This window comes from Sarcophilus harrisii, chromosome 4 (assembly GCF_902635505.1).
Source record: "Sarcophilus harrisii chromosome 4, mSarHar1.11, whole genome shotgun sequence".
NCBI classification, from domain to species: Eukaryota; Metazoa; Chordata; class Mammalia; order Dasyuromorphia; family Dasyuridae; genus Sarcophilus; species Sarcophilus harrisii.
The window spans coordinates 381,126,259-381,151,911 of record NC_045429.1 but is presented as its reverse complement, the minus strand read 5'-3'; the positions used below and the strand labels follow the sequence as shown (position 1 = coordinate 381,151,911).

Here is a 25,653-nt window from a genome sequence, read left to right as displayed (position 1 = left end):
GGTGGCAACCCCTCTTCTTGTCCATTAGGATGGAGATAATTAGGGCTGGGAGCCCGGACCACTAGTATTCCAAAGAGTCATAAAATGAAGATACGTGGGCATATCTCCTATCTCAGACTTAGTTACTCCTAGCCTCTCACCTTATCAGAATTTATGATCCTTCCGTACCCCTAACCTGTCAGAACCAAATTTATAATCTGTTCCTGGAAGTTCCCACTCACCAGTGCTCTAACCTCATCCTGTCTTTGTTTCCCTGATTGCTGGAGCCTTATAAGCATCTCTGGAATCCCTTGCTTTTCTGCTGGATGCTTTGAGACAAGAGATCCTATTTTGTCCCCAATCAAGCTCTCCATTAACAAAATATTAAAAACTCTCTAAGCTCTATCTTGCCTCAGTTTCTCCGGCATTACAGTTACATATATCATATTGATTAATATGCAAGCATAAATCCATTTATAAAACCCTGTTGTATCTAGCAGTATATAGCTACTAGACATACCATCTGTTTTTGCTTCTTTTTGAAATTTACAAAGAAAGTCATAGCCATTTTTATTACTTCTTTTATTAAAATGGGGGGAAAATCACAAAGAGGCAAAAACAAGAGGACAAATTTCAGTCTATATGGGAATGATCTGAGACCTTTTCCCACCCCTCCCATCCTCCCACCAGAAACTTCTAGCATGTCCTCACCTAAACAGCAGCTATTCAAGAAAGAATAAGAATAAGAGACTTGCTTTGGCTAGTACTGCCTTTTGAATCTACCGAAATATTGGCTCATCCATCCATTTCTTCACCCTGTGCTTAGTAGTCTAAAACCAGTTACAGAATATTCCTCTGTGTCCAAATTAAGGACCTAGGGTCTTTCTATTACATATCATGATGCCTTTATGAAATCAAATTCTTCAAACTGTTACACATGTGCTGTCATCAGGCAGACCAAACTGCACATGCTCTAAAGATTGAGTTCCATTGGCCAGGTCCCAGTTACCTGTAAATAATTATTAACATATAGTTAATTTGAAATTAATTCTAAGCTGTGTGTGTGAAGTTCAACCTAGATAATTTGGAGAAGCATTATCAAAATGGACATTGCAGGTTGACATTTTTTAACCATTCCAATTCTCAGAGACCTTCTGCTAAGTTGCAGAGTGATTTTAATTATGTCAGTGGAAGGGATACTTGACTTGATTAAATCATAGATTATTAAAGTATTGAGATAGGTTTAGTTTTATTAAAATAAAAGGTGGATTTAAAAAATTTGTCAACAAAAATTTTGTAACTAGTCTATATATATGTCATAAACTAAAAATTGTTTTTAAAAATATTTCAAAACTTATCAGTTGAATAAATTTGGTGCATTTTAGCATCTAAGTTAAAAGTAAATAAATGGAGATTTATTTTTGCTGAAAATACTTCTATGTAGTTGGAGAAGGCTTTGTTGTGGGGGAAGAATATTTTGGAAACATCATCTCTTTCAGAGAAATATTTTTAAATTAAATAAAGGTTTGTTTTGTAATTTAAAATGAACACACAGTCAACCCTCAATTATCTGTACTAGTGAAGTGTAAAATTATTATGGTTAATTGAAATCTGCAAATAATTTACTTAGCAGATTTAGAGATGGAAGCCAATTTTTCATAGTAAGAAATCATGTTAAGGGAACTGAGTATGTGTGCCTGAAACTTCTTTAGATTTCAGTAGCTAGATTAAAGAATTCTAAACATATTATTTTCCCTTCTCTTCATTCTTAGGAAGAATTCAGTATAAGACTTCACTATGAATAATAATAGGCCAGAGTTTATAGTCTCACTCTCTAGGATTTCTTTCTCTGATCCACCGAAGCTTTTCATATGGTAGGAATTTATAAATATTTGTTGAATGTTATTGGAGTGCTAGACTTTTCCATCATTATATTCCATTAGCACTTAAAATGAACCCATAGTTCACGCTTAGAAACCTGCTCCAACTTCTAATTTGCATATTTTTATTTATGGCGCTACTTTTCTTTCAGCCATCTAGATGAGAGTGAGTTAAACACTTAAATTGTCCAAAACCAAACTCATTATTTTTCTCCCCAAATGTTTCCCTCTTACTGTCTACTATTTTGAGAGCACCACTATTCTTCCAATCATGAAGTATCTAGCACCAACCTCACCCACTTATCCATCACATTCATTCCAATACTAAGTCTTATCAATTCTGTCTTTACAACTTCTCGTATTATATGCACTCTTCTCACCTTTGGCAATGCCACCTAGCCTAGGCCAATGATACCTCATACCTTTGGTTAAATCTCCCAACCTCAGACTCTCTTCACTTTAGTTAATTCTCCACCTAGCTACCACAGCATCCCATATGTTTTAAAGTGGTTTCCTGTTGCCTCCACAGTGAAATATAAAATCCTTTGTTTGGATTTTAAAATCCTTTATAAGCTGTCCCATTCTTACCTTCTCATACCTTACTCTCCTTCAAGTATTCTTTGATCCAAGTACTTTGGCTTTTCTGCTATTCCTCGCAGAAGCACTCCATTTCTCATTGCATTTTCATTGGCTGTCTTCCATGCCTGGAGTTCTCATTTTTCTCAAGTTCTCCTCCTGACTTCCTTCAAAAGTCGGCTAAAATTTTACCTTATTTCCCAGATATGTATTCCCAGGTATTAATATAAATACCTTTTCCATGTGATTATCTCTAAATTACTTGTATGGGCCTTTTTTGAACATAAGTATTTGCATTTTGTCTTCTTCATTAGATTGTGAGGGCAATCAAGAAGGGCAACAATTTATTTTTGCCTTTTCTTTATATCCCTAGCACTTAGTACAGTTCTTGTGTTTATTAAATATTTAGTCAGTTATCTTCACTTGCTTCTTTTTATTCTCTGTATCCCTTTCTTGTTCCCCTCAATAGTATTTTATTTTTCCAAATACATATAAAGACAATTTTTAGCATTCATTTTATAAGATTTTGTGTCCTAAAATTCCCCCTTTCTGCTTTACCTCCCCCTTCCCTAAGAAAGTAAGTGATCTGATACAGGTTAAACATGTATAATACTTTTAAATATATTTCCATATTTGTCATGCTATGTGAGAAAAATAAGACCAAAAGAAAAAAAAATCACAAGAAAGAAAAAGAAAACAAAAAGCAGAAAAAATACTATGCTTTGATCCACATTCAGTCTCCATAGATGTTCTCTCATAGCTGCACATGACACTTTCCATGCCAAGTCTATTGGAATTGTCTTGGATTACTGAATTTCTAGGTAGAACTTAAGTCTGTCATTGTTGATCATTGCACAAACTTGTTGTTACTAGGTATAATGTTCTCCTGGTTTTGCTCATTTCACTCAGCCATGCATCCCTTGCTCTTCTTGGCAGTCCCTATTTCATGCATTATGCTTTTCTCACTAATTCTGTCCTATAGTAGTTTAGAAAAGACATCATTACCTCTTTCCCAATTGTTGTTCCTTCCTCTACTCTTCTACTCTTTCGATTTCAGGCTCTCCATCTACTGCTACACTTATTCTTGGGAGTAGAGGAGTGGTACCCTCTACTTAGTGATGATTATTCTCACATCTAGTCGTACCTTTCACATCCCAGTGAATGAATCCCTGTAGATCCTCATCCAAGCTCTATTCCATTATATCTCATCACCCAATTCCTCATTCCCATCCCTCTTAACCCTTCCATCCCAAAGTTTCATCCTAATTCTACCCACTCCTTCTACTATAATTCTAGAATGACTGTTACATGTGCAACAAACCTCTCTTCATCTTAAATCTATTCATTTATCACTCCTATGCACTAGCACCTACTAAAATGATGCCACAGCTCTCTGACCACCTTCCCCATCACTGACTGTACTTCACTCATGCCTCTCAGCTTTTGGTCAGGACAGAGAAATTGTAGTACATTTTGTTTGTCTTTGGCACTTCAAAGTTCTCCCTGTTTCTCCTTCACTGAGTAACCTCTTTTCTTTTGAGGTTTCATGCTATTCATATCTATCACCAAGTCAAAATCCTAGTAGCTGTTGTCTACAGATTCCCTACGTCACCTCCCTTCCTTCTCTGATGAGATCAATATCTGCCTTGCAATATTTCTCTCCTCCTTACCTCCTGCCCTCATAATAGAGGGCTTCAACCTAGATCTTGATTCTTCCTCAAATACCCTGGTTAGGGCCTCAGCCTCCTCACTTCTGATGACCTCCTCCTTCACCTTACATCAGCGAGGCACAAGGATGGTTGCACCCTTGAGCTTGCTGTCATCCACATACTTTCAACAATTCCGAAATTCTAACAAGGATCAGGAGCAGAATTTATTAGAAAAAAAAGTAGGACTAGTAATCATTGATCTCAGAGTCAAACTTAAAGATTCAATCAAGAGAAAACTCTATATATGTGTAAATGCATCTATATATGTGTACATGTATGCATATAGATGTGTATATGTGTAGGTATCTGTATAAATATGTATGTATGTATAAATGTACCTGTGTTTAACTACTTACTGCTTGGGGGAGTTGGAGAGGAATGGGGATAAAAAGGGGGAAAAAAGAATAAAGTAAAAAGTGTACAGCAGAGAAGACTACAAGGAAGCAAAGAAAAGAACAGTCATGAATATAATCCATTCTATTATTATATATGCTTTCTTGAAATGGATTTATTTTTCCATATTCCTCCCTGATGTTCTGCTGACTACATGACGGTGTTTTGTTTTGTTTGATTTTCCTTTTCTATCTTTTTCTATTTTGTCTTTTTCTTATTTTGTATTTAGTATTAAATATATTAAATAAATAATATAAATAGTAAATGTACATATACATACATATATATGTATAATTTTAATAAGAATTTTAAAATTCCTTTTATCTAACCATAATCTTTTGATCTTGCCTGTCTTTTCTTTCATTACCCTATTCTTTATTTTCATTATGATCTCTAAAATCTATTCTTTCCCAAGACATCTTCTTTGCATTAGCCACTTTCTCCTTTTCTCTTCTTGATTCCTTGGTGAACTAAATCAACTGTACACTGCCCTCTCTTAATCCCTAGTCCCCTTTTCATATCACTGATTACAACCAAGCAAGCCTCAGCTTTAGATCATGCCTTCAAACCTACAAATATGCTGCTGAATGAAGGAGAAAATCATACAACCTCCAGGTTCACTATATATTAATGTTACATAACTTCAACTAGTCCCTCACTGCTGCTAGGCAATCCTGCTATGACTCTTATCAGCTCACTGTCTCACTTTCCACAGTGGCTCTTCCACACTTTTATTATTCCTTCTCAAATCTTACCCCCAAAGAATTTCCTTCCTCTCCACCTAATTTTTTAATTAAGATCCTTGCCTCAGATGATGAAGAAAAAAGTTGAGGCCATTCACTGTAAACTTCTTATCTTCTCTTATCTGTTATCCTCAAGTGACTTCTGCCACTTTTTTCACTTGATAAAGCAACTTCCTTACCGAGGCCAACTGTTATAGTAGTTCACTTGATCTTATTGCATCCCATCCTCTCCAGTAGATTTCCCCATATATCCCCTTTTCTATTGGCTCATTTCCTACTATTTCAAACATGCTTATGTCTCCTCTATCTTGAAAAACTCTCACTTGATCCTTTCATCTCGTCTTAATATTGCTCTATATCTCTTCTGCCTTTCATAACTAAACTCCTTGAAAAGGCCATCTGTAATAGTGCCTCTACTTTCTCTTCTCTCACTGTCTTCTTAATCCTTTACAATCTGGTTTCTGATCTTATCATTCTACCCAAATTACCTATTATCTTAGTTGCCAAATTCTATGGCTTTTTCTCAATTCTCATTCTCCTTGATCTATGTGTAGTCTTTGACACTCTTTATCATTGTCTTCTCCTTCATAATTTCTTTATATTTTCAAGACTCCGTTTTCTCCTAGTTTTCCTGCCTAACACTTCATTTCTCTTTGGGCATTTTCTCTGGCTTTTCCCATCTCTGATATGTTTCCCTCTTCTTCATTGACTTCTTGCTTTCTCTTCAGTCCCAACTTAATTCCACCTTCCACAGGAAGCCTTTCCCAATCCCTCTTAATATATTCCTTGCTTAAAAATCCTTAATGATTTCTCTTTATTTATATGTGACAAAGGAGAACCTTCTTAGCCTGGCATTCAAGGTACACCACAAATTCAACACCAGTCTTTATTTCTACTCTTTATTTTACTGATTGACATTTTAAAATTCTGTACTTTAGCCAAGCTGAACCACTGGGAATAGTGATATTTTTCTGTCCCATCTTATTAACTTCTTTTCTTCCTCCATGCACTTATTTATATTGTTATTTATATCCAACTTAGTTCTTTCAATCATGAAAAACTTCAGTCATGGAACATTCTCTGAACATTTTCTTCTGCCTGAAATTCCTTATAACATTTTGGGTAGATTCTCCTTTTGAATCTTATGTTATATCAGATTTAATTGTGCATGTTTTCTCTCTTCTCTTGGATTGCAAATATCCTGAGAATAATCATGTCATTTTTCATCTTTATATCTCTGTTATTCAGGACAGTGTCTGATGCATAATAGATCCTTATAAAATCTTAGGAATTAGATTGACTCTCAAGGACAGTGTAATTTGGGAAATAAGAGCCTAATTCTCTGCTACTCCATTGAAATACTGAATCTTGTCTGGACCTAATCTTTGTACTGGAAGTCTCCCATATCTGTGACCCATTCCCTCCTTTTCATTTGCCCTTGCTTGATCCAAAAAAGTCTGTTCCCTCAAACTGTCAACTTAAATCTCTTCTCCCTTTGATTGTTACATTCTTTAAAAGCATCATCTATAGTTGATGCTTCTTTTTCCATTCTTCTAACTCTCTTCTGGGGTGTATGGAGTGTTTAGGTACAAGTAGTACTTCTGGTGTAAGGATTTGCCCAGCCCTTTTCATGGTTGCTCATCCACCTTGCTGTCTACCTTCATCCAACTTAGCCATGGCTCTAAGAAGCTGTAATATTAGCAATGGTCACATCATAATAAACCAACACGGCAGACAAGCTAAACAAGATTGAGGGTAACCCATAGGCTTCAGACCCATGAATGAGTTGGGGGATATCTACCCCATGCCTCTGTGAAGGCCTCGCCTAGCAGAATGGGCAGATGACCTGAGGGCTTGGAGTTAGTTAATTAGAATTTATTAGGCACCACCAAAATGCATGGGTATTCAAGGTTTGTTCAAAAAGGAGTAGCACCTCTGGTTTGAGGGGTTACTATCTGGCATTCACATCTCTTGCCTGTGGCTCCATCAAGCTATAGCATAGACAGCAACCATACTCTGCAAACACATGTGCAGATGAGTCAAAACAGGTTGAGGATAACTGATGGTCTTCAAACCCATTGATCAATAAGGGGAGGTGAATACCCTAAGCATCTGAAGACTTCTGTATGAATGGGCAGATGAGAACACTATGTTCCAAAGACCACGAAGATAGTTGAAGCGGGTGCTGTGAAGTACTTAGAATTTGGTCAGATAGAAGAAAACTCCCAAGTTCATCCACTACATCTTAGGTCATTGCCAGCCATCTTTCATTTTTCTTTAATAGTACTTTATTTTTCGATTACATATAAAAATAGTTTTCAACATTCATTTGATTCATTTCATAAGATTTTAAGTTCAAAAATTTTTCCTTCCTCCCTTAACCTCCCCTCTCCTTGAGATAGCAAGTAGTCTGATATAGGTTATACATGAATATTCAGTGTATTTTCATATTAGTCACATTGTGAGAGATAAATCAGAACAAAAGGGAAAAACAATGAGAAAAAAAGACAAATGAACAAACAAAAAGGTGAAAATTAATATGCTTTGATCTACATATAGTTATAGTTCACTCTCTGGATGGGTAAGACTTTTTTCATTCCAAGTCTGTTGGTATCCTTGTCTTGGATCTCTGTATTGCTGCAAAGAATTAAATCTGTAAGTTGTTCATCACCCAATATTTCTGTTACTGTGTACAATATTCTTCTGGGTCTGCTCACTTTACTCGGTATCATTTTATATAATAAATACATAATAATTTTATATAATCTTTCCAGGATTCCCTGAAATTTGCCTGCTAATCATTTCTTATAGAACAATAATATTCATAACATTCATATACTATAACTTAATCAGACATTCCTCAAGATGGGGTATCCACTCAATTTCCAGTTCCTTGCCACCACAAAAAGCTGCTACAAACATTTCTGCACACATGTGGGTCCTTTCCTCTCATTTATGATTTCTTCGTGATATAGACCCAGTAGTGACACTGCTGCATCAAAGGGTATGTATGTATAATTTTAGAGCTCTTTGGGCATAGTGAACTCTTTATGCTCTCTCATCTCCTATATATAATTAGTTTCCAAGTCCTGAAGTACAAGAAGTCTCTTAAACTTTCCTCCTATGGCTTTGCTACTATTGTACTATATGCCCAATGATTTCTTATTTTTCCAACCTAATGGCCTATTTTCAATCCTTATTCTTCTTGACTTTTGCATAACCTTATACCTAGACCACTGAAAAAGCCTTCTGATTAGTCTCCTTTAGTCTCTCCTACTACATTCCATCTTTTATTCAGACTTCAAAGACTTCAAAGTATAAAATTATATTTAATCTACTGTATCTCCTCATTTTGCAAGAAGGTACCAGTTTTGGAATCCACACCTCAATATTCCCTTGTCATCTCGCCTTCTGATTTGGTAGAGTGGAGGGTAGATGTTGGAGAGCTTCCAGATCTTCCATTCCTTAAGTATTGCACAAGGCAATCACTTCATCATTTCCTACATGTTTCAGGACTTCATCAGTTCCCATGCAGGGAATTTTTTCTCCTCTTCTACTGTTTTTCAATTGCTCTTTATGTATTATCTTTCCCTAGAATGTGAGCTCCTTTAGAGCAAGATCTGTTTCTCACCTTTCTTTGTACTTTGAATCACAGTACACATAGTAAGTATTTATATGCTTATTGATTTGACTTGACAGATTGATATATTTTATTTTTTCATGAATCATTGAAGATAAATTGAATCTACTCTTTGTATAATTTGTATAATTAATTTTTGATATAAAGAATTGTGGTTTTATTTAGTTATTTTTTTTAATCTGGATTCCAGCCTGAATGTCTCTAGCCTTGTTTTTTTGTTTTTGGTTTTTGTTGTTGTTGTTTTTTCATCTCTTAAAAAAAGCAATCTGTATTACAGTTTTCTTAAATCTCTGCAAGTTTTCTATTCTAAGTCTTTGAAATTAATGTTTGTCTGCAGACAGTCTTTCTTCACTGATTCTCTTTTTAATGTCACTCCCCCATTTCAAGCTTTAATTAATCTTTGGAAATTCCTAGCATCCTCTACACTTCTTTACCAGAACAGGGAAGGCTTTTATACCACTAACATATGCTTAATAATAGTACTATTAATAATTATTCATTTTTATAGCAAATACTTGATACCTTGTCTAAATTTGAATTAATATTATTACCATATAACTCGAACTATCCTGACTGTATTACTTTTTTATCAGATATTTCTATTTTAAGCTTTTTGTCTCTAATTGTGGAAAGATTTTTACAGAAAATTTTTATTTACATTTTACAGAAATAACAAGGCTTGTCTTAGTAGATAGAAATGTAAGATGAGAGTGGGCTTACTGCTTTGTAGATATAAATACCCAAACCTAGGTTTTCTCAGGGCAGATCAAAAGAAACATTCTTGCCCCCAAACTGTCCCTGTTTAGGAAGATGATAAGCACATTGGATTGATGCTGTGGCAGGCCAAATCTTAGAGGCTACTCTGAGGACAGTTTCTAGTAAGTGGTATCCCTCCTTTCTTCCCAACTGATGTCAGTTCTTTTATTATCCATGAAATTTAAAATTTATGACATTTAACAGAAATTAGTATTACATGATTTCACATGATTCCCAGTGCTCTGATATTTGAGAATGTCTGTGTAATTTATCTGGTTTTTAACCCTTATATAAAGTTTCTGAAAAAAAAAAAAACTTGTTAATGAAACACATCAAGTTTATTTGTATAACATATTTAAAGATTTTTTTTTAAAAAGACCTTAGAGGTACTCCAGTTCAACTCCTTCATTTTACTAATGAAGTGAGACCAGAGAAGTTAAATGATTGCTCAGGGTCATTAAGTAGCAAGTAATTGAATAATAATTTGAATCTAGATATTTTTATCCCCAAATTAGTGCTTATTATGTTTTAATGTTTTTTTGCATTGCATAGTCTTTAACATTTGCTTCTATTTGGAGTCTTTGAGCATATATTTTATAGATTACATTAAATACATGCAGACTGGTTACATAGTCCTGATTCAGTGATAATAAGGATTAGGCTGAACACATACAACTTTTCAGACAAAATTTGCTACATCATCCTGGAGTAATTGTACCCTAAGGTTGCTGAATTTCTTGAGGCAACCTATTTTCCTGGTATATTAATTTTTAAAAAATACTTTTGTAAAATTGATGTATGATATGTAAAGATTCTGGGTTTCTCTGATGTTGACCTTGAAGTAAATATTACCTGTAATCTTACTGATTGCCATCATCAAAAAAAACTGGTCCATAAGGACTCTGTTTAGGATTTTGCCAGCGAGATAATCTTAAGATGTTATTATAGTTTCATGGGTTGATGTTTTTGGTTTTGCTTTTATGTATAAAATGGTAATGATACTGGTATTTTTGTAACCTTAAAATATTCCATATCTTGAGGACAAACTTTTATAGTTTACTGTCATGACATAGATTAGGTATTAAGAATTTTTACGAAGGATATTCTTACTGTATGAAAAATTTAACCAAAGGAAACATTTTATATTTGATGTTTGAAAACCGAATCTCATATTTGAGGTTAAGATTTATTGTTAGTAATGGAGGGAAAATGTGATCTTTGTTTAAATAATTAAAATATATTTTTGTATATCCCTCATTTCTTTTTTTAAAAATTTCCATAGTATTTTATTTTTCCAAATTTATGAAGAGGTAATTTTCAACATTCACCTTTGCAAAACTTTGTTTTACAAATTTTTCTCCTTTTCTTGCCTCATACCCCTTTCCAAGAGAACAAGAAATTTGATATATGATAAATATGTGCAGTTCTTCTAAAGATATTTCCATAGTCATCATGCCGTGCAAGAAAAATCAGATCAAAAGAGGAAACAAAAGGTGAAAATACTGTGTTGTGATCCACATTCAGTCCCCATAGACCTCTCTCTAGATGCAAATGATACTTTCCATCAAAAGTCTATTGGAATTACCTTGAATCACCTCATTATTGAAAAGAGCCAAGTCCATCATAGGTGGTCATCACATAATATTACTGTGTACAGGGTGATCTCTTGGTTCTATTCACTTCATTTAGCATCAGTCCATGTAAGTCTTTCTTGGCTTTTCTGAAATCAGCCTGTTTGTCATTTCTTATAAAACAATAATGTTTATTTACATTCATATACCATAACTTATTCAGCCATTCCTTAAGTGATGGGCATCCCCTCAGTTTCCAGTTCCTTGTCAATACAAAGAGGGCTGCTACAAACATTTTTTCACATACAAGTCCTTTATGATCTCTTTGGCTACAAACTCCATAGAGACACTGTGGATCAAAAGTATGCATAGTTTGATAGTCCTTTGGCCATAGTTCAAAATTGTTCTCCAGAATAATTAGATTCAGTTCACAATTCCATCAACAATGTATTAGTGTCCCAGTTTTACCACATTCCCTCTAACAATTAAAGTTATGAAGTGGGACCTCAGAGTTGTCTTAGTTTGTATTTCTCTAATCAATAGTGATTTAGAATATTTTTTCATATGACTAGAAATGGTATTAATTTCTTCATCTGAAAATTGTTCATATCCTTTGCTTACTTATCAGTTGCAGAATGTCTTGTATTCTTATAAATTTGAGTCGGTTTTAGAAATGATGCCTTTATCAGAAACGTTGGCTATAAATTTTTTTTCCCTTCTAATCTTGGCTATATTGTTTTGTTTGTGCAAAAACATTTTTATTTAATATAATCAAAATTATCCATTTTTCATTTGAAAGCGTTCTCTGACTTTTCTTTGGCCATAAATTCCTCCCTTCTCAACAGATCTGAGAAGTAGACTATCCCTTGTTCACCTAATTTGCTTATAGTAACATCCTTTATGTTTAAATTGTGAACCCATTTTTACCTTATCTAGGTATAGAATGTTAGATATTGGTCAATGCCTTCTTTCTGTCATACTATTTTCCAGTTTTCCCAACATTTTTTCTTAGATAGTGAGTTCTTATACCAGAAGCTGAAGATTTGGGTTTATCAACACTAAGCTACTATAGTCATTGACTATTATGTCTTATGAACTTAACCGATACTATTGATCTACTATTCCATTTCTTAGCCAGTAGTAAATGGTTTTTCATAACTTCTGCTTTATACTATCCTTTTAGGATATAGTATAGGATAGTATAGCTAGGCCACATTTTTTTGCATTTTTTCATTAATTCTTTTGAAATTCTTGACCTTTTGTTCTTCCAGATACATTTTGTTATTATTTTTTCTAGTTCTATAAAGTAATATCTTGGCAGTTTGATTGGTATGGCACTGAATAAGTAGATTAATTTAGGTAGAATTGTCATTTTTATTATATTAGCTCAGCTTACTCATGAGCAATTGATATTTTTCCAGTTCTTTAGATTTAACTTTATATGTGTGAAAAGTGTAATTGTGTTTATATCATTCCTGACTTTGTTTTAAGTAGACTCCCAAATATTTTATATTATTTACAATTAATTTAAATGGGATTTCTCTTTGTATCTCTTTTGCTAGGCTTTGTTGGTGACATATGGAAATGTCAGTAAAACCATTATGTAGATTTACTTTACATTCTGAATCTTTGCTAAATTTGTTAATTGTTTCTGGTAGTTTTTTAGTTGATTCTGTAAGATTCTCTAAATATACCATCGTATCATCTGCAAAGGATGATGGTTTTGTTTCCTCATTGTCTATTCTGATTCCTTCAATTTCTTCTTCTCCTCTTATTGTTAAGACTAACATTTCTAGTACAATATTGAGTAATAGTGGTGATAATGAGCAATTTTGTTTCACTCCTGAGATTATTGGGAATATTTCTAGTTTATCCCCATTACATGTAATGCTTATGGATGGTTTTTTTAGATAGATCATTTTAAGGAAAACTCCATTTATTCCTATGCTTTATATGAATGGCTGTTGTATTTTATCAAATGCTTTTTCTCCATCTATTGATATAATTATATGCTTTCTCTTAGTTTGGTTACTGATATGGTCAATTATGCTGATAGTTTTGCTGATACTGAACCAGCCCTGCATTCTTGATATCAATTTGATTTTGGTTATAATGTATTATTCTGGTGATAAGTTGTGTTGGTGTTCTTTTCTCAAAACACAGCCAAGTGATAAAAGTTCAGATCTTTTATTGTGTCCTTCAGTATAGCCCAGTTAGCCCAGAGGCCTATCTCTCTACTTGGTTCTAAGAGCTCCACCCGAATGAATTCGGTGTTTCTTTCTAAAACCAGAACTCTCCCAAATGTGTGAACTCCATTGAGTACTTAGATACTTAGATAGCTCTCTAAAGGTATGAACACAAGCATTGTTTCCATCAATATTAGCAACTTATCACCTTGTAAGGATTCACTCTAAGGTGTGAACCAATAAGCACGCTCTAAGGTGTGAACCAATAAGCACGGTATCAATTCTATTGAGTTAACAACAGGATTCTGACATCACCCTTGAGTTTTCACCTTGTTTCAAGTTGAGTTGACACTAGGATTCCAATAAAGTTGCTGATATTTTATGTAAGATTTTTGCATCAATATTCATTAGGGAAATTAGTATAATTTACTTTCTCTGTTTTGGCCCTTCCTGGTTTAGGTATCAGCATTATGTTTGTGTTATAAAAGAAATTTGGTAGGATTCCTTCTTCCCCTGTTTTTTCCAAATATTTTATATAGTATTGGAATCAATTCTTATGTAAATATTTATAGAATTCACTCGTAAATCCAAGTGGCTCTTGAGATTTTTTTCTTAGGGAGTTCATTAATGGCTTGTTTAATTTCTTGTTTTCTAAATTTCTAAATGCAAGTATTTTGTTTCCTCATCTATTAATCTGGAAAATATATTTTTGCAAGTATTCATCCACTTTACTTAGATTATTAAATTTATTGGCATATAGTTGGATAAAATAAGCCTCTAATTATTACTTTAATTTCTAATTCATTAGTGGTAAATTCACATTTTTGATACTAGTCTTTTTTCTTTTTTAATACAATTAACTAAATAGGTTTATCTTTTTTTCATAAAATCAATTCTTAGTTTTGTTTATTAGTTCAATAGTTTTCTTACTTTCAATTTTATTAATCTCTTCTTTAATTTTCAGACTTTCTAATTTGGTATTTAATTGGGGGGGTTAAATCTTTTCTTGGTTTTTTTAGGGTCATAATTAATTCATTGATCTTCTCTTTCTCCTGTAAGCAACTAGAGACAATAAAACTTTCCCCATGAAATGCTTTGGCTGCATCCCATAAGTTGCCGTATCTTGTCTCATTATTGTCATTCTCTTGGATGACATTATCAATTGTTTCTGTGATTATTTGATTCTTTCATTCTTTAGGATTTGATTATTTAGTTTCCAATTAACTTTTGATCTGTTTTATCCATGGCCCTTTACTACACATAATTTTTGTTGCATCATAATTTGAAAAGAATGTACTTATTATTTCTACCTTTCTGCATTTGATTGTGAGGTTTTTATCCCCTAATGCATGAGCAATTTTTGTGTAGGTGCCATGTACCACTAAGAAAAAGGTGTATTCTTTTTTGTCCCCATTCAGTTTTTTCCAAAGGTCTATCCTAATTTAACTTTTCTAAAATTCTATTCCCTTTCTTAACTTCTTTCTTGTTTATTTTGTGGTTAGATTTATCTACTTCCAATGGAGGAGGGAGGGTGAGATCCCTCACTAGTATAGTTTTGCTGTCTGTTTCTTCTTCTGACTCACTTAACTTTTCTAAGAATTTGGATGTATTGACATTATTTCATTATCTGTGTCACATTTTAGCAAGATGTAGTTTCTTTCCTTATCTCTTTTAATTAAATCTATTTGCTTTTTTTTTTATCTAAGATCAGGATCTCTATTCCTGAATTTTTTATTTCAGCTGAAGCATAAAGATTCTCCTCCAGCTTTTTACCTTTTCTTTGTATGTATCTCTCTCCTACAAATGTGATTATTGTAAACAGCATATTGTAGGATTCAAGCTTTTAATCAGCTTTGCTATCTGCTTCTGTTTTATGGGAGAATGCATCCAATTCACTGCTCACAGTTAAGATGAATAGCTCTGCATTTCCCACCATCCTATTTTTCCCAGGTTCTACTTTTCTTTCTCCTTTCCTTCATCACCAGTTTTTTACTTCTGATCATCACCTCCCTCAATCTGCCCTCCTTATTTTCATTCCTTCCTTTCTTTTTCTTTTCCCCTTCAGTTAGCCTCCCTTATTCCTTTCCTTTTTCCTCTTTTACTACCCTATAGGATGAGACAAATTTAAAAAAAATTATTAAAGCTTTTTATTTACAAAACATATTCATGGGTAATTTTTCAATACTAACCCTTGCAAAGCCTTCTTTTCCAAATTATCCCTTCCTTCCCCCCATTCCTTTCCCTAGATGTCAGGTAGTCCAATACATGTTAAATATGTTAAATCCAATATATGTATACGTATTTATACAGTTATCTTGCTGCATAAGAAAAATTGGATCAAGAAGGGAAAAAAATTGGGAAAGAAAACAAAATGCAAGCAAACAACAACAGAAAGAATGAGAATGCTACGTTGTGGTCCACAGTCCTCTGTCTGGTTATAGATGGCTTTCTTCATTACTGAACAATTGGAATATTGAATATATGGAATATGGAATATGAAATAATGAACAATTGGAATACAATTGGAATAGGTTTGAATCATTTCATTGTTGAAGAGAGTCAAATCCATCAGAATTGATCATCATATAGTCTTGTTGTTGCCGTGTATAATGATCTCCTGATTCTGCCATCAGACAAACTTCTATACCAAACTTAAGTATGTGTGTGTTATTTCCTCTTTGAGCCAAATCCGATGTTATTAAGGTTCAAACAATACTCATCCTTCTTCTTTTTTTCCCTCATAATAATAGGTAATAGGTAATAGATCAAATAGGTAATAGGTAATAGATCTTTTATACCTCTTCATGTGACATAATTTATCCCATTTTTATTCTGCTTTCCTCTTCTTCCAGCACAATCCCTTGTGCACAATCCTAATTTCTTTTTTATCATCACTTTATAGTCAACTTATACCTGCACTCTCCAAGTACACCACTTCTAAATGCCCTTACAAAGATACAGTTCTCAAGGGTTACACATATCATCATCTTGTATAGATATATAAACATTGTAACTTTTAACAAATACAAATTTGTTCTTTCATTTACATTTTTATGATTCTCTTGTGTCTTATATTTAAAGATCAGATTTTCTGTTTAGCTCTGATCTTTTCATCAGAAATGATTTCCCCTATTTCAGAATTAAATGTCCATGTTTTCCCCTGAAATACAGTGCTCAATTTTGCTGGGTAGTTGTTTATTGAATGTAGTCCAAGTTCCTTAACTTCTGACAAGGCCTAATATTCTAGGCCCTCTGATTTTTTAATGTGAAACTGCTAGATCCTGGTTAATCCTGATTGTGGCTCCTCGATATTTGATTTGTTTCTTTCTGGATGCTTGCAATATTTTCTCCTTGATATGATAATTCTGAAATTTAGCTACAATATTCTTTGGAGTTTTCTTTTTGGGGTCTTTTTCAAGAAATGATTGGTTGATTCTTTCAATGATTATTTTACTCTCTCATCCTAGAATATCAGGTCAGTTTTCCTTGATAATTTCTTAAAAGATATTGTCCATGCTCTTTTGTTCACTATGGTTTTCATATAGTCTAATAATTTCTAATTTGTTTCTCCTGGATTTATTTTTCAGTTCCATTGTTTTTCCAAGTAAGTATTTTACATTTTCTTTTCTTTTTTAATTTTTTGGTTTTGTTTGACTGCTTCTTAATTTATCATTGTCCAGTTCTAATTTTTAGTAAATTATTTTCTTCAGTTCACTTTTTTTTTAAATCTCCTTTTGCATTTGGCCAATTGTACTTTTAAAGGAGTTGTTTTAATTCAATTAATTTTTTGCCCATTTTGATAATTCTGTTTTTAAGAAGATAGTTTCTTCATCCATTTTGCCAAATTTATTTTTAAGGAGGTGTTTTCTTCAATTAGTTTCTGTCCTTCCTTTTCCAAGCTGTTGGCTTTTCCCAAAAAACTTTCATAATTCTTCTGTGTAGCAGGCTGAACTCTGAAAGGGTGTACTTGAGTCTAAGACAGCAGGGTGCTTGTAGTTAAGTACCTACTTGGTGTGAGATGGTGGTTCTCTACACATATACTTGATGTAATATAATGATGTGGTCAATCTAGTTGGCATATACTTAGGGTAATGTGGTGATGTGATATGATATTCTACAACTGTGCATGCCCAGTGTGGTGTGGGGATGTAGGTGTGCTGGAGTATTTAAAGGGAGTCCCAGGGACAGAGGGTTCTCTCAGCTGCAGCTCTTAGCAGCAGCTTTCAGCCACAGAAGACTTCAGGCTCCAGACTCCAGATTCCCTCTTTGACCATCCATGTGTCTACTCTCCTGCCTCCTTCAATTCACTCCCCGACTAAGCTCAAGGCCTCAGACTGATCCTGAAGCCCACAAGAGAGCTAGCCCAGACATTACACTTCTGCATAGTTGTCATTTCATTTCCCCATTTTTCTTCTATCTCTCTTTTAAGATCTTTTTTTAAAAATCTTTTGAGTCTTTTGAGCTAGAGACCAATTCCTTTGAGGATTCACCTGAAGTCATTTTGCCTTTTCTATCCTCTTCTGTGTTTACATTCTGATCTTCCCTAACTTGATAGCAGTTATAATCATAGCTTTTTTTTTCTTTTTTGTTCATTTTAAAAAGCTGAGTTCTGCTCTTAGAGCAGATTGTCCCAGGTTTCTTTTGCAGGGGATGGGGGTTTCCTCACTGATTGTGCTGGGGCTAGTGGTACTGCAGACTTTCCCAGTGTATAGTATGAGCCTGGCCAAGTCCCACATTTATATTGGGGTTTGGAGACTTACAATTTACTTTCTTTGATTGCATTGGAGTTCTCACAACTGATCTACTGATCCTCTAACCTTCTGAACCCAGAAGAGAGTAGTCAGCATTGCTATATTTTGGCTAAGAGCCTCCTGCAAAGTCCCCATACCATTGGCCCACCGTGCCTACACTAGACTATATTTCCCCTGCCCAATTGAGATAATTCTTTTTTAAAATCTTTCCAAGATATATTAAGATGGAGAATTATTATGCTCTGTTTGTTTATGGGTTCTGTCACTCCAAAATTCTTTCAAAGACTTGAACTAGAGTTAATTTTGAGAGAAGTTGGAAAGAGCTTAGGCAATGTCCTGTCTACTCTGTGTCGTATTGGCTCCACCCTTTAGAATATATCACTCATTTATAAAGACAAATTATTGGGTTTTTAAAGTTACATTTATATCTAAGCAATTCCTTAGATGCTTTCCTCTGGTTCTAGACTATCACAACATTTACCTTTGATAATTTTATTTCTTTTTTTCTTTTTATTTCTTTTTCTCAATAGCTTTTTATTTACAAAACATATGCATGGGTAATTTTTCAACACTGACCCTTGCAAAACTTTATGTTCCAAATTTTCCTCTCCTTCCCCCCACTCCCCCTCCTAGATGTCAGGTATTCCAATACATGTTAAAATATATGTTAAATCCAATATGAGTGTGTGTGTGTATGTGTGTGTGTGTGTGTGTGTCCATCCATAAAGTTATCTTGTAGCACAAGAAAAAACCGATCTAGAAAGAAAAAAAAACTGAGAAGGAAAACAAAAATGCAAGCAAATAACAACAGAAAGAGTGAAAATGCTATGTTACAGTCCATACTCAGTTCCCACAGCTCTCTCCCTGGGTATAGATGGCTCTCTTCATTACTGAACAATTGAGAGTGGTCTGAATCAATTCATTGTTGAAGAGAGCCATATCCATCAGAATTGATCTTCTTATAGTCTTGTTCTTGCCACGTATAATAATTTTCTGTTCTGCTAATTTCACTTAGCATCAGTTCATGTAAGTTTTTCCAAGTCTCTCTGAAATCACCTGCTGGTATTTCATAACATTTATATACCATAACTTATTCAGCCATTTTCCAATTGATGGGCATTCATTCAGTTTCCAATTTCTAGCCACTACAAAAAGGGCTGCCACAAACATTTTTGCACATGTGAGTCCCTTTCCTTCCTTTAAGATCTCTTTGGGATATAAACCCTGTAATAACCTGCTGGATCAAAGGATATGCATCGTTTGATAACTTTTTGAGCATGGTTCCAAATTGGTCTCCAGAATAGTTGAATGTGTTTACAACTCCACCAACAATGCATCAATGTCCCAGTTTTCCCACATCCCCTCCAATATTTGTCATTATCTTTTCCTATCATCTTAACCAATCTGAGAGATGTGTAGTGGTATCTGAGAGTTATATTAACTTGCATTTCTCTGATCAATAGTGATTTGGAGCACCTTTTCATATGACTAGAAATAATTTCAATTTCTTCATCTGTAAATTGTCTGTTCATATTCTTTGACCATTTATCAATTGGAGAGTGACTTGATGTCTTAAAAATTTGAGTCAATTCTCTATATATTTTAGAAATGAGGCCTTTATCAGAATCTTTGAATGTAAAAATATTTTCCCAGTTTATCACTTCCCTTCTAATCTATGTCTGCATTAGTTTTGTTTATACAAAACCTTTTTAACTTAATATAATCAAAATTATCTATTTTGTGATCAATAATGTTCTCTACTTCTCTTTCGGTCACAAATTTCTTCCTCCTCCACAGATCTGAGAGGTAAACTATAGTATGTTCTTCTAATTTATTTGTAATATCATTATTTATGCCTAGATCATCAAGCCATTTTGACCTTTTCTTGGTATACGGTGTTAAGTGTAGGTCAGTGCCTAGTTTCTACCATACTAGTTTCCAATTTTCCCAGTAGTTTTTGTCAAATAGTGAATTTTTACCCCAAAAGTGGGTTTGTGAAACACTAGATTGCTATAGTTATTGACTATTTTGTCCTGTAAAGCTAATCTATTCCACTGATCAACTAGTTTATTCCTTAGCCAGTATGTAATGGGGATAAATTGGAATCATTCCCAGTAAGGTCAGGAGTGAAGCAAGGTTGCCCACTATCACCATTATTATTCAATATTGTATTAGAAATGCTAGCTTTGGCAATAGGAGATGAAAAAGAGATTAAAGGAATTAGAGTAGGTAATGAAGAAACCAAACTATCACTCTTTGCAGATGATATGATGGTATACTTAGAGAACCCCAGAGACTCTATTAAAAAGTTATTAGAAATAATTCATAACTTAAGCAAAGTTGCAGGATACAAAAAAATCCACATGTATGTAGGATATACTATAACATATTTAACATGGATAAGACTGCTTGCCATCTAGGCAAGGGTGTGGAGGGAGGGAAGGGAAAAGTCGCAACAGAAGTGAGTGCAAGGGATAATGTTGTAAAAAATTACCCAGGCATATGTTCTGTCAATAAGAAGTTATAATTTAAAATAAAAGTAAGAAAGAAATTCTTGACCTTCTGATCTTCCAGATGAATTTTGTTGTTATTTTTTCTAGGTCAGTAAAATAGTTTCTTGGGAGTTTCCTTGGTATAGCAGTAAATAAATAAATTAGTTTATGTAGTATTGTCATCTTTATTATATTCTCTTGACCTATTGAAGAGCATTTGATACTTTTCCAATTGTTTAGATCTGCCTTTATTTGTGTGGAAAGTATTTTGTAGTTTTGCTTATATAGTTCCTGACTTTCCCTTGGCAGATAAATTCCCAAATATTTTTATATTATTAACAATTATTTTAAATAGAATTTCTCTTTCTATCACTTGCTGTTGGATTTTGTTCGTGATGTATTTATGTGGATTTATTTTGTATCCTGCAACTTTACTAAATTGTGGATTATTTCTTTTTTTTTTTAATTTAATAGCCTTTTATTTACAGGATATATGCATGGGTAACTTTACATCATTAACAATTGCCAAACCTCTTGTTCCAATTTTTCACCTCTTACCCCCCCCCCCCACTCCCTCCCCCAGATGGCAGGATGACCAGTAGATGTTAAGTACATTAAAATATAAATTAGATACACAATAAGTATACATGACCAAAACGTTATTTTGCTGTACAACAAGAATCAGACTCTGAAATATTGTACAATTAGCTTGTGAAGGAAATCAAAAATGCAGGTGGACAAAAATATAGGGATTGGGAATTCAATGTAATGGTTTTTAGTCATCTCCCAGAGTTCTTTCTCTGGGTATAGCTGGTTCAATTCATTACTGCTCCACTGGAAATGATTTGGTTGATCTCGTTGCTGAGGATGGCCAGGTCCATCAGAACTGGTCATCATATAGTATTGTTGTTGAAGTATATAATGATTTCCTGGTCCTGCTCATTTCACTCAGCATCAGTTCGTGTAAGTCTCTCCAGGCCTTTCTGAAATCATCCTGTTGGTCATTTCTTATAGAACAGTAATATTCCATAATATTTATATACCACAATTTATTCAGCCATTCTCCAACTGATGGACATCCATTCAGTTTCCAGTTTCTAGCCACTACAAAAAGGGCTGAATTGTGGATTATTTCTAATAGCTTTTTAGTAGAGTCTCTGGGTTCTCTAAAATACCATCATATCATATGCAAAGAGTAATAATTTCGTTTCCTCATTACCTACTCTAATTCCTTTAATCTCTTTTTAATCTCTTATTGCCTAAACTAGCATTCCTAATACAATATTGAATAATAATGGTGATAGTAGGCAACCTTGCTTCACTCCTGATCTTACTGGGAAGGGTTCCAATTTATCCCCATTACATACAATGCTTACTGACACTTTTAAATAGATGCAACTATTTTAAGAAAAAGTCCATTTGTTCCTATACTCTCTAATGTTTTTAATAGGAATGGGTGTTGGATTTTATCAAATGCTTTTTCTGTATCTATTGAGATAATCATATGGTTTTTATTAATTTGGTTATTGATATAGTCAGTTATGCTCATAGTTTTCCTAATATTGAACCAGCCTTGCATTCCTGATATAAATCCTACTTGGTCATGGTGTATTATCCTGGACATGATTTTCTGTAATCTCTTCGCTAATATTTTATTTAAGATTTTTGCATCAATATTCATTAGGGATTGGTCTATAGTTTTCATTCTCTGTTTTCGTCCTTCCTGTTTAGGTATCAGTACCATATCTGTGTCATAAAAAGAATTTGGTAGGGGTCCTTCATTCCTTACTTTTTCAAACAGTTTATATAGTATTGGAATTAATTATTCTTTAAATGTTTGGTAGAATTCATATGTAAATCAATCTGGTCCTGGGGATATTTTTTTAGGAAATTCATTAATAGGTTGCTCTATTTCTTTTTCTGAAATAGAACTATTTTAGCAATTTGTATTTTTTATATTTCTATTCTATTCTCCTATTTCCTATTCGTTTTTAAGACTAACAATTTGATTTTCTTCTTAACTTTTTCTAATCAAATTTGTTAAATGTCTATTTTATTGGTTTTTTCATAAAACCAATTCTTAGTTTTCTTTACTAATTCAGTAGTTTTTTTTAGTTTCAACCTTATTAATCTCTTTTTGTTTTTAGAATTTCAAGTTTGGTATTTGGGCAGTTTTTAATTTGCTCTTTTTCTAGCATTTTTAGTTGCAAGCCCAATTCATTGATCTTCTCTTTCTCTGTTTTGTGCAAGTAAGTCTCTAGAGATATGAAATTTCTCCTTATTACCATTTTGGCTGCATCCTACAAATTTTGGTATGTTGTTTCATTATTGTCATTCTCTTGGATGAAATTGTTTTGTCTATATTTTGCTGTTTCACCATTCATTCTTTAGAATGAGATTGCTTAGTTTCCAAGTTTTTTTGGGGGGGTCTATTTTCCCCTGGCTTTTTATTGATTGTAATTTTTATTGCATCATGATCTGAAAAAATGCATTTATTATTTCTGTCTTTCTGCATTTGATTTTGAGGTTTTTATGCCCCAATATATGGTCAATTTTTGTATAGGTCCCATGAACTGCCAAAAAGAAAATGTACTCCTTTCTGTCTCCATTCAATTTTGTGCAAAGATATATCATATCTAACTTTTCTAGTATTCTATTTAGTTCCTTAACTTCTTTTTAATTTATTTTTGTGGTTTGCTTTATGTGGTTCTGAGAAAGCAAGATTGAGATCTTCTACTATTATAATTTTGCTTTCCATTTCTTCTTGCAGCTCTATTAACTTCTCCTTTAGGAATTTCCATGTTATATCACTTAGTGGCATTTAGTATTGATATTGCTTCATTATCTATGCTGCCCTTTAGCAAGATATAGTTTCCTTCTTTATCTCTTTTAATTAGATCAATTTTTGTTTTTGCTTGATCTGAGATCAGGATAGCTACCTCTGCTTTTTTGACTTCACCTGAAGCATAATAGATTCTGCTCCAGCTTTTTACCTTTTCTCTGTATGTATCATTCTGCTTTTAATGTGTTTCCCATAAACAACATATTGTAGGATTCTGGCTTTTAATCCAGTCTGCTATCTGCCTCGGCTTTATGGGGGGGTTCCCCACATTCACATTTACAGTTAAAACTACTAATTCTATATTTCCTGCCATCTTATTATCTCCACATTATACTTTTCTCTTTCCTTTTGCCCTTTCCCTCTTCCCCAGTATTTAACTTATGAGCACCACTTGCCTCACATAACCCTTCCTCTTTAGGGAGAGTCCCTCCCCCTCTCTTATATCTTTCCCCTACTATTTCTATTTTACCTTCTATTTAGTCTATCCCTTCCCTTTTTGCTTTCCCCCCCTCCCTCTTATCAGTAAGGTGAGAGAAGTTTCTCTGTAAATCAAATATGTCTAATATTTTCTCTTTGAGGCTGATCTGATGAGAGTAAAATCCACACAATGTTCATTCCCCTCCCTTCTTTCCCTCTATTATAATAGATTTTCTTTGCTTCTTTGTGAGATATAATTTCCTTCATTTTACCTCCACTTTTCCCTTTTTCTGGTACAATCCCCTTTCCACTTCTAGTTCCTTTTTTATATTATAACAGTAAAATCAAATTATACACACACTCTCTATGTATACCTACAACAGAAACCGGGGCAGAACCCTGTGGTAGAGTCCTCCCAGTAGTCTCCACCACCCAAAGTCTGCACCTCCCTGCAGAGACTACACCCCACCCTGGGGTCATACAGCTCTATTAACCTGTCCATTAGGAATTTCCATGTTATATCACTTAGTGGTATTTAGTATTGATATTGCTTCATTATCTATGCTGTCCTTTAGCATGCGCTGGCATCGTACACAGCCTCCCTCTGTGCCCAACCAAAATAGGCCTTTTCTGGCAATCTTCGAAATTATCTTCTGCTATTAATTTGTTGCACTCCCAATATTCATGAATTCTGCCATTCTAGAACTAATTCAAAGACTGAATTTGATAATTAGTTGAAGGTCTAGAGAGACGATCAGAAAGAAGCATGTGTGCTCTCTGCCATCTTGGCTCCACTCCGTTGTAATTTCTTGAAAGGTAATGTCTAGACTCTAGACTTTTTTTTCTTGATCATGCTTTCAGATAATCCAGTAATTCTTAAATTATCTCTCCTGGATCTATTTCCCAGGTCAGTTGATTTCCTAATGAGATGTTTCACATTGTTTTTCCTTTTTCTTTTTTTAAAGATTTTATTTGATTCTTTCTTGATTACTCATAAAGTCATTATCTTCCAATTTTTCTATTCTAATTTTTAAGGAATTGTTTTCCTCAGTGAGCTTTTATATTTCCTTTTCCATTAGGCTAATTTTGCTTTTTTGTGGTATTCTTCTCCTCATTGTCTTTCTGTACTTTGTGCATTGTCCTCATTTGTCTTCCCAATTTTTCATCTACCTCTCTTACTTGATTTTCAAAACCCTTGTGCTCTTTTTTGGAGGCTTTGGAAGTGGGATCTTTGATTTTGTTGTCTTTTCTGTATGTCTTTTGATTCATGTGATCTGGAAATGGTCACTTCCTTGTCACCATAGTCACTTTCTATGGTCAGAAGTTTTTTCAGTCCATTTTTCAACTCTTTTTAAAAGTAGGGCTCTGTTTCCAGGATGGAAAATGCAATGTCCTGTGGTTCAGGGTTTTGTGCAACTGTTTTCAGAGATCCTTCTAGAGACATGTAAGTTTTCAGTTCTTTGAAAGTGGTATGATCAAAGGAGAGATGTTTTTTACTACTCTCATGCGCTGTCATCTGGTTTGTGGGTAATCAGAAGCACTCTTTTCAGCCTTGCTATTGTTTTTGTAAATTCTAGTGTGTTAGTGCTCTCTTTCATCCTGGTACTGTGGGCTAGGTCTAAATCCCTCATCTGGGTATATGCAAAACAAAAGGGTCTTGCTTCTGTGCTAGCAAAGAGATCCCTCTAATTTTCTGCTCAGCTGATTCATTGGCTCTC

General features: G+C 33.9%; 1 protein-coding gene across 1 annotated transcript in view; it reads left to right on the top strand.

The window, feature by feature from the left end:
• AKT3 (AKT serine/threonine kinase 3) overlaps positions 1-25,653 on the top strand; it is a 414,439-nt gene that overhangs the window by 261,768 nt on the left and 127,018 nt on the right. The gene's annotated exons all lie outside the window — the stretch shown is intronic.